Source organism: Leptosomus discolor, chromosome 20, assembly GCF_034619465.1.
Source record: "Leptosomus discolor isolate bLepDis1 chromosome 20, bLepDis1.hap2, whole genome shotgun sequence".
Lineage (NCBI taxonomy): Eukaryota > Metazoa > Chordata > Aves > Leptosomiformes > Leptosomidae > Leptosomus > Leptosomus discolor.
In genome coordinates this window covers 9,198,606-9,214,041 of record NC_141410.1, presented here as the reverse complement: position 1 = coordinate 9,214,041, position 15,436 = coordinate 9,198,606, and the positions used below count along the sequence as shown (strand labels likewise).

Here is a 15,436-nt window from a genome sequence, read left to right as displayed (position 1 = left end):
GGGGCCGGCAGCGGGGCGGGGCGGGGAGCTGAGCCGAGCCGGGGTTTCCCGGCCGGGCAGCACGGGCGGGGCGGAGGTGGTGGTGGGGGGAAGGTTAACCGCGCCCAGGCTCTCGCTTCCCGATGGCTGCGGGGAGCTGAGCGGGCACCCAGCGAGCGAGGAGGAGTCGAGACCCAGCGACACCCCCCTCCCCCGCGGCTCTCTCCTTCCGACTCGACTTCCCGGCCGGCGCTGCTGCCTCCCCGGGACCAGCCGGGCAGAGCGCGGGCGGCTCCCCTCCTCCTCCGCCCCCTCCTCCTCCTCCTCCGCCCCCCTTCCCCTCCCCAGGCCGGCGGGACGCGGGCAGGAGCCGCGGGCGACGGACGTACCGGCCCGGTTAATGAGCAGCGGCCGGAAGGGCAGGTAACCGTCTGAGGGGAGAGAAGGCGGCGGGGGGGGGGGGAGTGGGGGGGTCCGCACAAAAGCCTTGTCTCCCTCCCCCCGCGCCTTCCCGCCGCCGCCTGGCTCGCCGAGCCCCCGGCCTCGGCCCCACCCTGAGGCCATCTTCCCGCCGGTGGCGGCCCCGGCCCCCCCCCCCCCCCCAATCCCCGGTTCCTTCTTCCTCTGCGCGGCTGCGCCCGTCCCCCGCTCCCCTCCCCCGCTCTTCCTCCCCGCTGCCGCACTTCTCCTTTCCCTTCGTCCTCCCCTTCCGCCGCTCCCTCGGTTCTCGCGTCGCCCGGGCACCGGGCTGGGCCCCCCGCCCCCCCCCCCTCCCCACCTCCCCCGCCGCGGCGGTGCCCTCCTCCTCGCCCACTCGTTCTTCACGGCCCCCGCAAGGAGAGAAGGGCGGCTAATGGTTTGTCCACCTCTTAGCATGGCGGGGTTGGAAATAGCCCCCCTCCCCCGCGCTTCCCCACCTCCTCGGTGCTCGAGCTTCCCCTAAAAAAGAAGTGTGTTTGTAGCTGGAGGAGGAGGAGGAGGAGGAAAAGGTGGGGGTGGGACTGATTCTCTCTTGAAGGCTTTAAGGCGAAAAGGGAGGAGACCTTGGATCTTGCGGGGTTCCATTTTTAATTATAATTACGCTGTAGTGGTCTCTGTTAGACGGTTTGAGGTGTTTTCTCGTACGCGATAAGATCCAAAAGGCGAGTTTCCCGAGCGATCCAGCCGGCAGAGGGGATATTTGGAGAGAGATTCAAGAAAAAAAAGCTATGGTGTGTCTGCTGTAATGGTGGAAAACTGATTAAGAGGAGACGGGGGTGAGACAAACAGGGTAAGACGGCTTCTGGCAGCCCCCGACCCAGCGAAGGGCTCGCAGGTTGGGTTCATGCTGTGTGTACCGGGGGAGGGAGGGGTAGAGAAGGTTTTGTTCTCTTTAAAATCAGAACTGAGGATGGATTTAGACCGCATATTTGTTGTTCCCCCATGTATCACGGTGCTGCATATTTTTGTGTGCCCGTAGCAGCAATAACGAAGATCATGGAGGGTGTTTGCTACAATGGAAAAATGGAGTTTTCTCCCCGAAATGTTGTTGAAAATATTATTTCAATTCCCAGCTTGTTATTGAAACGATTTCAATATTGCTGTTTTTTTTATCTATACAAGGGATGTTTAAGGTGTAGGATTTTTGATTCTACAGCTTTGTAGGAAATGAAGAGTAAAGCCTCGTATGCAAATATGAAAGAGAGAAGACGTTTTATTAAAAAAAAAATCTTGTCCGGCATAAAATCAGAATGATATAGAGGTTGTTGTAAGATGTCAATTTATCATTCCTGAAGATGAACTGAAATTTTAACGAATGTGATATTTCATTATTCTCTAACAAAGTCATGGTTGGGACTCGTTATTTAAAATAAGGCATCCTTTCTAGGATGCCGAGTGCCACGTTATTATGTATTGTCTCCACGGTAGAAAATAGGAGGAAAGGACTGTAAGGCTTAAGTGATTATTGAAACAGCTTTTGAGAACAGTTGGCTCCACTTGGGGAGGTGATTTAAGACTGAAAAATTAAACGTTTTGCTGCTGTAAAATATCCGCACCTAATCGTCAGAGATTTATCCCATATTTTAAGCCGATCTGCTAAACACAAGGATGTGAATCAAGACAAGATGCTGTCGATGTGTATGTGAAAAAATGAAGATGATATATTAATATCTAAATTTGTCCTAAATGTAATCTATCAGAATTCATTTTTTTTTTTCGCTTGTGTGCTTTAGGAGAGGAGAAAGAGAAAGGGTGATAATAGTGTAGTTGTTTTGGTGGCTGCAGATTAGCCAGGGTGTGTGTTTGATTTTCTTTTTGCTGTGAATGAATGGATCTTTCTGTGCCTGGGCCCAGTAGCTGCAACAAGATGGCGTTTGCAGCAAGGCAGCTCTCATTTTTCAACTCCTCCTCACACAGCTTTGCCAAACTAGATCTTATTTCGTAATTATATTTTAGATTTACTTTCTTGTTCTCTTTGCTTTCTTCTTCTTTGGGGTGGGGGTAGGAGGAGCATTTGGAAGATTGTGGCAAGAAATCTGTGGGTTTTTTTTTTTTGTTAATTTTTGTGAGCTTCTCCAGATAGGAACTAGGTGGGAGGAGTAAATAGTTTTATTGAAATGTTCACATAGGCTCTTACTGGATAAAGGGGTGACATGATTTTCTTTTTTACCTTGCAGTGCTTGCTTAATACCATCAAAATGTTCTTGGCTTTTGTTAAGCCTGTTGCTGAAAAGCAGTATTTTAAACCTAGAGCCCAGGTATACAAAGGCTCTGCTGGGGCTGTGTACCGTTTTTGGCTCTCGACTAGCCAGGTAATCGCCAGACCCTGTGCAGACAGTTGTCTTGCTGTGGTACAAAAGAGTCTCCCATCTGCTTCAGAATGCTGATGATTTGTGGAGGCTTTTAAAACTGCTTTTGACCCAGAATTATTGTCATACTCTAGGTAACTGTTCTTTTTGTGGGAAAGAATGAGGAAGGTTTTGGGGATATTTAAATAGTTCTGTGTCTGTGAAGTATCTTTTTTTAAAATGACATTACAAATTTCTGAAGGCTTTTATGTGTGTGTTTTTAGTATATTTTAAGAAAAACAGACTTTCAGTTTGTACCTTTTATGATATTTCATTATAGTGCCAAGCTTCTTAACTTTGGTAGCCTAAATAAAATAGCTTGGTTAATATTTGATATACTGGACTCAGGCTTAAAATAATAGCCTTCCCAGCAAGAAAAATAAGAAATGCTTGTTATGTCTCCTGTATTCAAATGACCTCCAAACCTTTGGTAATATCAACATTTTTAGTGCTGTTTGTCTATGACAATGTATAATCAATGGTTTGTTAGTTTATTGTAATTCATACAGAAGGAAGCTGGGAAGTGGAAAAGCTAATTTGTAGTTGAAGCTTGTGTTGTGGTGATTTTAAAAACAAAACAAAACCACCAAAAAAACCCCCACCAAACAACACCCCCCCCCAAAAAAAAAAAAAAACAACAAAAAACCCCCAACACTCTGAAGTTAGCTGAATGCATTTTACTCCTCTAGTAGGTCAAGAACAGTTTTTTAATCAAGAATACTTACTTGTCCAATAAACTGTTAGTTCCATTTGATGGTACCTTTGATGTGCTGTTGAACTTGAAACTAGCTGTGCATTTTTTTGGTGCCACTGCTTTGACCTTTCAGTACAGGATCAGAACGGAGTAGGGTGAAGTGGGATTCTGCACTGTGTAAGATAAATTGCATTTATCCTTGTTTAGTCCTTGCAGCTGCTAACTCGGTATGTAGCGAGCATCCTACCATGAGATCTTCAGCGACATGTGAAGTTAGAATTCCACAGTAAATCTCGGCAGAACAGGTTTTAAATCACCTCCATACCTCATGGAAATCTGAAAATGTATTTAGACTTAATGAGGATCCTTCCTGAGTAAGTAACCAATATAGTTTTGTATAATTAGGAAGTGTGTAGAATTTTGTGTAGTGCTATTCTTAGTATCATCCAAGAATAAACACTCTACAGCTATTAAAAAATGTAAAACCAGAACAATTAAACTAATATACTTAGAATAAGAAAATCCATCAATTAATGCAATTACTTTCAGGATCCTTTAATTATAGTAGAAATATCTATCTTTTGTTTTCCTGAAATTAAGGAGGATGTTGTTGGCTGCAGTGTGTAATAACTTCCTGGTGCTTTGGAGGCTTCGGTTTGGTCATGTGGAAAACAGCTATAACTGTTTCTTCTTCCGTGGTTACTTAGTTATGATTTCTGAACCGGTGTGAAACGAGGCGCCAATTCATATGGAACTTGTGTTGCCTTTGCAGGTTCTTGTGATGCCTATTGCTGATGTCAGAGATGTTAAGGAAGTGTTACATTTAGCTAGTTTTGTAGTTACTGCAATAAAAAAATTGGGCTTGCTTTCTGTGAAACCAGCAGAAGATTTGTCTTCTGTATGTCGGGCTCAGCTCATGTTTTAGTCGCTGAATTGGATTAAATTCTTACTGTCCATGGATTTTGGCTCTCAGCATTAGTGGATTGGTAATTGATATTCTCAATTTTAATATCCAGTTTTAGCCATATGGCATACCGTATTGTTTCAAGAATTGTATTTAGCGCTAGTTTGTTCCTAGCGAGTTGAAATCAGAAATCATGCGTTCAAGTGGTTGAATTACGCTTTGGTGAGTTGTCTTTGGAGTCTCTAATGCTTGTGTTCGTGCCAGTATTTTCGGTAATTTTTTTTTTTTTTTTACAGTATTTTACTGGTTGGGGGGGGGGGAGAATCTATACCCTTGAAAGCAACTAGCTTCTGTTAATGAAATGTTTCTTAAGGATGTGATTGAAGATAAAATGGACATTTTTTTTAAGGGAGTCTCTTGATTGCTTGAAGTGCAGACTCAAAATGAAAAGAATACATATTCCATTCAAAATGTTTTTTTTTCTCCCCACTGATAATGTTGGAACTAGTATTAGCCAAGGTCTTGATAAAAAACAAAAATACCCCCAAGCCCCTATGTTTCTATTTAACATAGCATCTCGATTTATTATTTCTTCACAGGGTGTCTAGTATGCTGGGGATTTTGTGTGCATGGATTTGTTTTTCACCAAACAGAAATGTATGCAGAATCCATAGATGCTTGAGCCAACTGGTAGTTCAGCAGAACATGAAGAGGTTTTTAAAAGCTTTGAGCTGGCTATGAACAGTACCTTTGCTTTAGATGCCAAAATAATCAATGTAAGTTACTGTGGAAGGCTTCCTAGTACAAAAATACAGACCCTCCAAAATAGGTTCTTAAGCAGAATACTGCATTTTTGTTAAAGCACTAGAAGACTCTTCTAAGTAGAGAAAAAGGTGATGGTTAGCCTTTGAATAAAAATACACTTTTAAAAGTATTTTGGGGAACATAAAGATCAGATGTTCTTGGCCTGTTTTTTCACAGCTGGCCTTCTAAAATGTGTTCTTTACAATGAATATCTTGTAAGACTATATTAATTTGTGTTAAATGCTCATGTCCATTGCATTTATTAGAGTGGTATAAAATGTGTTATGATCTGTTGGTCTCTTGAAATATAACAAAATATTTCTACTTGTCTGGAAGACTGCAGTTGGAACCCTGAGTGTACGAGGTACAGGGGGTAATTTTTGCCTTGCCCAGTATATTCTTAGACATCCAGGAGTCGTCTTTCTTGAACTTAGATAGAGAGTAATGACATGACAATATTCATGCATGCCATCTGGAAACAGCTAAGATACGGTGTCGCTTGCTATGTATATCTTTCATGCAGTGTTACTGGGGATGCTGTAATTAGATGCCTACATGGTAATTTGCATGTGTAAGCCAAAAAAATATTTTTGGGGACATCATGGAAGTGTAATTTGTAGGGAGTCTTGGAAATCAAAACATAAATTCTGCCCAGGATTTTCAGCACCGACCTGAATATTTAATTGTTTGATTCTCAAAATTTTGAATTATCGGCAAATAAGGATCCCATGCAAAATGTTACATGTTGACCTGGTCATTGATATTTTTGTTGCTTGGGGGGTGGGAGATGACAGAACACAGGAATAAGTGCTTGAGAAAACAGTTACAAAGCAAATACTTCAGTTGTTTAGATGTTGCCAGATCTAGGTCTTGTTGCAATCCAATACAGATAACTGTAGCAGGTTTAAAATAGGAATGCTTTAGAAGATGTTGCAGATGTTCAGGAGATCTGGCTTTGGATTAGTGAATAGGTTAACCTCTGTTAGCTATTCCGTGGTAATTATCTGTGTCTGCACTCTTAAGATACATGCAAGGTTATTCAAATAAGCATAGATCTTTTTCATGGGGGACCAAATTAATCCTAGAATCTCGAGCTCACTGGAGGCTTAAAGGGTGCATATAGATGGTTTGTGTGGGTCAGCTCGTGTTGGAAACTTGCTTGTGAGTTTGGCTTGTGAGCCAGCAGAACCTGTAGGTTGATATCAAGATCTCTGAGATTTCTTACTGATGTGAATACTTGAGTAGACTTGTTTTAAAATTATTTGTTCTAAATATTTTTGGCCCAAGAATTATTGAAAAGAAGGTATTTTTGTCACTTATCACAGACTTACGAAGAGCTGTAGTTATTTTTTTATTTGGTGGGACTGAAGGGTTAAAATTCGATCTTCCTGTGCTGTGTCTGCTTTGGAATCCTAATAATGGATAGTGAAAATGAGGCTGAAGACCTGAAGAAGGTGATCTGAGGGAGCTTAAAGGAGACAGGATACAAGGTAGCTCTGTAATTGACGGGGGTAAAGATAGGCTAGATCTTCAAATTATTTTCATAGATAGCATTTAGAACCTCATGAGGGGAAAAAGTTAGTAGCAGATAATACAGTGAAGGGAAAGAGTGTGATTAAAAATCTGCTTGCCATTTTAATGTGAAATGTAATTCACTGCTGCAAGTAGTTTGCGTGAAACCGCTTTTATCAAAGTATGTATTTTTATTTGATTAAATAGAATTTCAGCCTGACAAATCACTGCAATTTCTAAAGGTTCTATATAGAAAAGAAATACTTTCTATATGTTATAAGGATTAATTGCATTGTAGATGGCTAAATATTTTTTCTGTGTTCCTACACTGGTCTGAGGAAGGTTTGCCTAAAATTTCTTGCCAGTTGTGTTTATCGTGTTTTTCTCAGATGAGAATATTTTTGACGTCGTCTTGAAAACTGCAGTAATGCCTGCCAGTACTCCCAAAAAAGAAAATATTAATTATCTGTAATTAGATGGATTAGATAATTTTTTGTAGCTTTATGCAATGTGGTCCTATATTAAAAACTATGTAAAGATTTTTGTGACTATTTTCAGCTCTCTCGCTCCCCCACCCCCGCTTTCCCCAGCAAAGGGAGGGGGGGAAAAATAAAACCAAAATACTTCTCTCTGCAAACTCCTGCATGTTGTCTATCGAAGTAGTTGTGACTGTTTTACCAGTTCAGGTATTGGTTATGATTTTACTTATCCTTATTACAAAATCAAACTCTGTTGATTATGGGGGACTAAATAAGAAATTTTGCAAGGCTTTCTGGGTGCCTTTCAGAATGGCCCACACCCACAAAGCTGACATCACTGACAGGAAAGCAATGCCTTATTTCTGTGGCTAGTTTTTTCTTCTTTTGCAGTAGGCTTAATTACAGTAGCTGATGCCAGTTATTTTCTTTCTTTTTTTTTTAAGAAAGAAAGGGAGTTTCTGTCTCACTCTTGCAGGTGAGCTGTTAATTCTATACGCCTTTGTCTTACTGCTTTTCTGGCCTTCTTGCCTGTCTTGGGCTAGATTTAGGGAGCCATCTTAAAAGTGTGTTCTGTGATGGGTGCTTTGTGTTCATCCTGACATTTTAGGCTTTACTGAAATCTATCAATAAATAGAGGATACCTAGAATTATTTGCGAAGCCGTGAAGCTATTTCACGAGCTGAATGGGTTTTGTTTTATTTTTGTGAAGTGTCGAAACAAATTTCCAACACTGTTCTGACAGAAGAATTTTTAGTTGTGCACTTCAAAATTGCAGTTTTACTTCTGTGGCAACTGGAGTATACATGCCCAGTATTGATGGTGTATGCTTTACTGTCAGGGCTTTCTCATTGGGACATCTGTGGTAACACAGGGTACATTTTACTAGACCTCTTTTGCTGAGGGTTACTGAGCAGGCTGTTGAGCTTACAGATGTTTTTGGAGATTATGTGGTGTGCTTGTATCTGTCCAGATGTTGTGCTACGCAAGCTACTGCCTGAGGTGTTGCTGCCCTTTTGTAGCTGGTGGGGAATGTGCCTTTCTTCTGGAATTAGAGATGTTGAACTGCTCTCGTATGCTCTCTTTTAAAATCGGCACACTTGGTATTCAGTCTGACTGTTTGGACTTTTGTAGGTATTTGAGGGATTTACCAAAACAATTGGGGAAGAGGAGGTGGGTCAAAGCTCCAAGATTAAAAGCGTTCAGAAGATGGTATGAATGATCTTAAAAGTTAATGCTTAGTTATCTTCAGTAGAGAAATTTATAAGGCCAGACAGAAATGTTCACGGGATGAACAGTATTGACCAGAAGTTTCCAAACTTATTTCTTAGTTTGATATATGTGCAGTAATAATATTTTCTAGTCAGATCTTTGTGGTGGAAACTAGTGCAGTAAGACAGTTTTTGCCATAAAATTGTTCCATTTAAGTTTATTTAAATTGTCGAGTTGATACATCTTGGTTAACACCAAGTGGTTCAAGGTACGTATTGAACACAGCAATGCTTGGATCTCAGGAAAAAAAAAAAAATTCAGGTTTCAGTACATAAAATACTGTGACTTATAACTGCACAATGCAAAACTTAGTATGTGTTCTGTTTCGAGTAAATAGTGCTCAACAAAGCAGGCCTACGCATGCTTCAAGATGCTGAGAAGAGATCTGTTTGTGGTCCTCTTGGATTTTTCCTGTTTAGTTCCTAAAACTGTTTTCTTCAGCTAGTCTAACAAATGTGCTTGGAGAGTGGTGTGGTAATTCTTTCTGTTTGTCTAGAAAAACAAAGTAGATGTGATAGTCTGCTGAAACCTTTGGTACTCAAAATAAGATGATAGTGTGCTAATTAAAGAGCTCTCTTTGTTGGAACATATGTTTGATATTCCTGTTGCACAGTCTTTGTGAAGTGGTATAGTACGGAGGACACACTGCTGTCTGTTTAACAAAGGTGTTGTCTGTACAAAGATCAGGAACGATTCGCTTGATGCTTACGGCAATTTAATTGTGCTTCAGGTTACTAAGTCCTGGATTTCACTACAAGTTGTCAGATATTATCTGGCTAGTGCCTGAAAACTTGCTGTAGAAGTTAATATACAGTACTTTGGTTAAAAGACTGTGTAAAACTTAAAGAAAATGAAATAATATTGAACAGGAACAGTTTAACAGATTTAAAGTCATTCCAAAGTAGTCTGACTTTAATAGATACTTGAGAAGTTGGGGAAGTGTTTTTCATGTATGAAAACTCAAATATCATATTTGGACAGTGAAGTAAAATTGGTTGGTTCAGCTTTATTCTTGTGCCTGTAGACAACAGGTGAAGCTTCAGCATTTCAGGAAATACTTTGGTTTGTCGTATAAAAAGATTGATTGCTGATATATGGCGAGGTGGAACTTGTGCAGAACCTGCATTTGAGGCTTTAATATCTGGGCACAGTAGTTCACAGGTGAGTACTTGGGTATCTGATTATTCAAAGTCTCTCACTGGTCTGGATTTTGACATGCTGCAAATGTAATGATTTCAAAAAGAAAAAACCCCCGTGTATTCTTGTAATCACATGGAGTATAGTATCTTGAAGAAAAGGAGAAAACATCTTAAAAACGCTATAAACTCAGAAACTTTGAAAATAGAATTATGTTCTTCTAAACGTTTTGGAAATCTTAGGCAAATCCTTAGATGTGAGAAGATGCCTCGTAATCTTCAGATTTGCTTGTAGTCTGACTCTCCTGTCTTCCCTTTAACTTGTGTTAGAAGATGGAACTCCTACTAAATCAGGCATTGGAAAATCCGCTTTTTGTTTGCTAACCTGGGGTTCAAATATAAAACATTGGAACAGACAACAGAGCTTAACATCCCATCTTATCTCAAGAAAACCCACTGCTAGCAGTGCCTGCCTGTTTACCTGGATACATACTATGGATAATTCAAGATTTAATTAATTTGGTTTTGTTTTCTCAGTCTAATTTATCCTGTGGTAAATTTTTTGTTCTCTGTCCTTGCTGTTGTGAATTGAATTCAGAAGAGCTCGCTCTGGGGAAGCCAGTGATTGCTGCCCTCTGTCAGCAAAGGTGGCACGGACATCTGCTGTTCAGCAGCTGCCTTGCCAGTTTGCAACTTGGCACGTTAAGGAAACAGAGATGGGCATTTAGTTTATTGCCATGCGCTGTGCTGCAAAGCTGTGATAGTTCGGCTTCTAGTTAATGAGCAGCTTGGCTCTTGCAGAAGATGAGGGAACTCATAAAAGCAAGATGGGGTGGAAGCTGGAGTTGGAAGCAACGATAACTGTGTTTTTCCCAAGTCAGAATGTTTAATAATCTAAGGTCCTGTCTTCAAAGCTCTCTCCTCTTCCCTTTTTAAAGGACCAAGCTGCTATATGGTCTACAGCAGTGAGCGTGTTTTCTGTTTTAAAAACAAACTCGAAACCACTCTCCCTTCAAAAACTTGCGTAGTTTTGCGCAACAATAGTGTCCAGGGGCTCCAGATAAACGTGAAGAGTGCTTGTACAAAGGGGGTGTGCCAAGGACCAGGGAAATCAGTGCAGAACCTTAACACTTACAGGTTTCAACTGACCTTACTGGCTGCTGACTTTGCTTTTTTGACTTCACTTTGCATGTATTTTTTTTTCCCTAAAATAGATGGGGTTGTCTCCTAATGTTCTCAGTTTTGTCTTCCTTAGTTAATTCCCATCCTGGCTTCTAACCCTTGTAGTACTGTACTTGTTTTCTTTTTATCGTGTTTTCCCCTTTATTTTGATCACCTGACCAGATGCATGCTACCTAGAGGAATACAACTGCTGCTTAAAGACTAATACCAGTAGTTTTAAGAGGGTTAATGCAGTACTGTGGAAAGAAGAACGCCCAAGGGTAAAAGCGAGTATTTCCTGTTGTACCTTTGTGCTTTCTGTTGTGATACTGTTCCTGGGTTGTACTTCAAGTTTGCTTTTGGTATCAGTGTTAAGCATTGTTGCATTGTCTGTTCCCAAACACTGCTTCTCAGTCTAATGGCTTCAAGGTCTCCCGTGTTACTCTACTTTTCAGTCTGTCAACCTTGCTTTTCTTGTTCCTGTTCTTCTGTACCGTGACTTCTTTTGTATCAGCAGTACCTATCAAAATACAGCAATTGCTGGGAGAAATGAATGAGCTACTGGAGGTATAAATCATTGCTATCAAAACTAATGGAACTGCTTGTACATTGATTAAAGATGGGTTATGTTGATTGTGGGGCTAGAGAACAAAGTATTGCTCAGTCTAATTTGGGTAAAAAGATTAGAGAAGTCATGCCATGTTTTAATCTACTGAGTACTCTTTTATCTGCTGTGTGCATGTAACGTTTGGTTGATTTTTAAGGTCCACTGAAATACTTTCTGTCTTCAGACTGGTGCTGGAAAGCAGTTATTTCATGGTGTAGCTTAACTTCTTTCTAATGGTGCTCTGTTAATCTCTTACTGAACATAACTGCTGTTTGAACACCTAAATTCTTATTTCAATGAAATAAATATGCTTTTTATTAGTTAGCTAAAGCTTGGGTAAGATCACTTAACAGTTGTAAAGAGGGAATATTTTTCTTTTAGATGATCCCTGATGTTTTGTGCAGTCTGTGCAGCAGAGGCACAAAGAGAGCAGATGGTTTGTTTAAAAGTGTCTTAATGACCCTATTTTTGTAGGGGCAGGATGTGATGGTAGTTAAGGTCAGAAGGTGGTTATCGAGTCTTGTCCAGCCTCTAAGATGGGGTAACTTTGTTGCTTCTGTTGTTTTTTTTAATTATTATTATTTTTATAAAAGTTTGATACAGTAGAGCTTGCTTACTTTCTCAGAGTCGTTCTAGGTCAGAGCAGAAAGAAGCATCCATGTTACTGAAGTACTCTTTTGGGATTTGATCCGAACAATGAAAGGCATTTTGTGTGGAACTCTTGGTCTGTATGGTAAAGGACAGTTCAGGTTTGATAGAATATAAATTATTTTGCTGCTTCTGGAAATATAATGTGGGTTTCACTAGTGTTTTGAGGGCCTCACAGGCTCACACGTTTCTCTGCACTATCTCAATTAAAGTCTGTGCCTGCATGCGTGGATGAGGGGGATGCTTTTCAGAAGCAAAATTGTCCGTAAAAACCCACGTTGTATCTGTAAGTGTCTCCCTTAGCTCAAGAATGAGGGTGTGTTGAATTGATTGGCTATTTCTTCTAATTTTAAATGGTTTGACTTAGAAGGCTGTAAAAAGTAGTATTGCTAAATGCAGCATCCTGAGAGTTAGTTGTATATTTTAAAAGGGTGCAAATAGGAAGAAGCTGAGTCTCCTTTGACTCAGTTGACTCTTTGCTAGCTGGCATATGTGGAATGAAATGGATGATTCAGCTTCTGTTGATAAAATAGTTGATCTGAAATTTATGGAAATACAAAGGACAATAATAGGAATTTCTGCTGATTTTCTGTGTTTATGCATGTGCACAGTCTGGCTGATTTTTTTAATTACTATTTTTCATGTCTAATTTTGCCCCCCCCTCCCCCCGTTTTTTTTCATTGTAAATAAGTGCTCACATAGCCCATTTCCTCCTCTAATATAATAAATATTGTAGTGAAGATCTTAATGTACCTGCTGATGTCACTGTAATGGTAATATCTGAAATGGAACGTGATTTTTAACAACGTTGAGAAGATCATGCCAATACAGATGTGTTGACAAGCAGAGCCGAGAGAAATATCGTTCAGGTTTTTTTGAAAATTCTTGTTTTTCTCTTATCCTTGAACCCTCAGACAGTGGCAGCTGATCCACCTGATGGATTTTAATGTCATCTTTGGGGTCTTGGTAACAGGAGGTGGTGTAATCACCTGCCTCTGCACTGGGTTTTGCATCTAGCTCTTCATTTGCTTGTGAATTCAGTGCAATGTGATTCAGTCATGCTGGGCTCTCCTCAGCACCTACTGTGAGTTACTTGGGGAGAGCTTGAGCAGAACATCAACAGGATAGAGAAATACATCAATCTTCATGAGGAGTTCTCGACCATATTTAAATCACAGAAAATGAACCGAAGACCTACTGGAAAATCGGTATACCCAAAAGTGACTTCTGAAAAACAGCCTTTGGAAACTTCATGAGAATTGACAAGAATTATCTTTCTTAATAGGATTGCAACTTACTATAGGCATGTTCTTAAATTGTGGATTACAGACTTGTTTTGATAACTGAATGAATGTGTTTATAATGTTGACTTTTACTAAAAAGAAACGAGTATACATATTTAGGTGTGTAATGTGTTTTTGTTTGCTCTGTTATGATTCTGTCACTGATTTGTCACACTGTGATGATGTGTAAACTTGTCCTACAACTGCATACTTCCATTCCTAGCTTCTAGGAAAAAAATGTGCTGTGTATAGCTGGCATTCTGATCTGCCCTAAACCTGCCACCTATAGATTCAGCTGATCTAGGTGAGACATTACACATTTTCTGAAAAGATAATAACCTGATATTGTGGCATTACTTTAGGTCCCCTGGAGAAGAAATAATGGATTTCTTGTTTTTTTTCTGGGTTCTTGGTTTTTTTTTGCATTGTTTTGTTCAACATTTCTGCAAACACATTGCTCATAACGCTTCATGCCAGACAACCTTCCTATATATGACTGATTTGTGCTATAGTTTTACCCTTGTTTTTTTTCCTCTTTTGCCTTCTTAACACTTCGAAATCCAGACTATGAAACTGTTCTCATTATTAGCAGCTTTCCAGATAGCTCCTGCCTATACATATTCTTTTCCTCTTAAGTAAAGGTCTTAAGCATTCCTGATGCCGAAGGGCTTATATCAAAAAATGTATTTCCTCAAAAAATTACAAAAAGCAACTTTAGCACAATTCCAATGGGATATAAATAGTTACTGTGATTTAAAAAAAAAACCCCAACCAACCCAAACCAAAAAAAACCAAGGAAGGAACAACAGTATCCGGACAAATGGCACAAAGCCTAGTCGATTCATATTAGTGGTCCTGAGAAAGTAACTAAAACCTTTTTGATTTGTCTTTCGCAGTTAAAGTGCAAAGTGGTTTTGTTGTGGGTTGGTTTTTTTTTTTTTTTTTAGCCAATAAGACCTACTTTTTGTTTCTGCAGCTCCTGAATAGTTAGTTGTGTGTTACCAAGAAGGTGTGAGAAATATGGTGTGTGTCAGTGGTGTTAGTACTAAAGTAGGACTGCGATATCCCTGTTGTGTGTGTGCTCTGGCCTATTCAGGTAAACAGCTTCTGGTCAGTTTACAAATGAAGTGAAAATGCCAGTAAAAACTGGAGGCTAATGATAAAGGAGTTGAAGGAAGCAATGAAAGATGGCAGCTGAAGTAAGAAACAGCTGTTCAGTTACTGTAAAGCTCTGCAGAAAGAAGGATCTAGTAATAAATGCTTAGTCATTTCTGAGTTGGTTAATTAATAGCAATACATTCTCCTCCAATGCTGCCTGGGTTTTGTTTTTCAGTCTGAAGGGAGATGTCTAGTAGTATGTGACAACAAAATTGTTTGGTTTTGGCTAAGGGGATACTTTAGTAAGTGCCAGTTTTCAGTAACCCATTTTTCTGGTTTATGCACAAGCAGGTTCTAAGGTTTCCTGACTTACTGTGTGGTTTTGGTGGGGTTTTTCGTTGTGTGGGGTTTTTTGGTTTGTTTTCTCTTTTTTTAACTGTACAATCAGGAAAAGACAGTCAAAACCATCACTGACCAGTTTGATAAAATTGATGCAGTTTATCGATAAATGTGTTGCTCCTTGGGCAGAATAATTGCATATAGATAATTTTGAACAAAGGAATAAAACCTAGACTATTTATTGGCTTTTGACAGTCTTAATAAATAAGAGTTTGCTGAAAACTTGTACTAAATATCAGTAATTTTTGTTAAAATAAGTTAGCTTCCTATGCCCGCCACTTATCAGGAAGTGTTAGAATGCTCTTAAATATGAATTTCTTTCAGAGAAGGCAGAAGAGATGTAATTAGGAAATCTTTTGATTTGGGTCGCTAAAGTAGCAACAGTTATTAATATTCCTGAACTACTTCAAAGATCTCTTAAGACCCCTGTTTTTAAAAAGTGTGGTTTTAAGCATTTGGCCTTAGGCATCTGTTAAACTTGTAATAATCAGTTCTTTTATTTTTTTACATAAATTCTCTGCTGTACCTAGAATTAAGGTTTGAGTCTTTTTTTAATAATGCACATAGCTTGCAGATGCGTTTAGAAAGGATTAATGAAGTGACCTGTTCCAGTCCAGATTTTTATGCTTAAATAT

General features: G+C 39.8%; 1 protein-coding gene across 2 annotated transcripts in view; it reads left to right on the top strand.

Annotated features, from left to right (window-relative positions):
- Window positions 1-349: 349 nt before the first annotated feature.
- Window positions 350-15,436, top strand: part of GNB1 (G protein subunit beta 1) — a 42,323-nt gene continuing 27,236 nt past the window's right edge. For both annotated transcript variants that reach the window (XM_086476194.1, XM_086476193.1), the window contains exon 1: window positions 350-402. The gene's annotated coding sequence lies outside the window, so the exon portion shown is untranslated. The remainder of the gene's footprint in view (window positions 403-15,436) is intronic.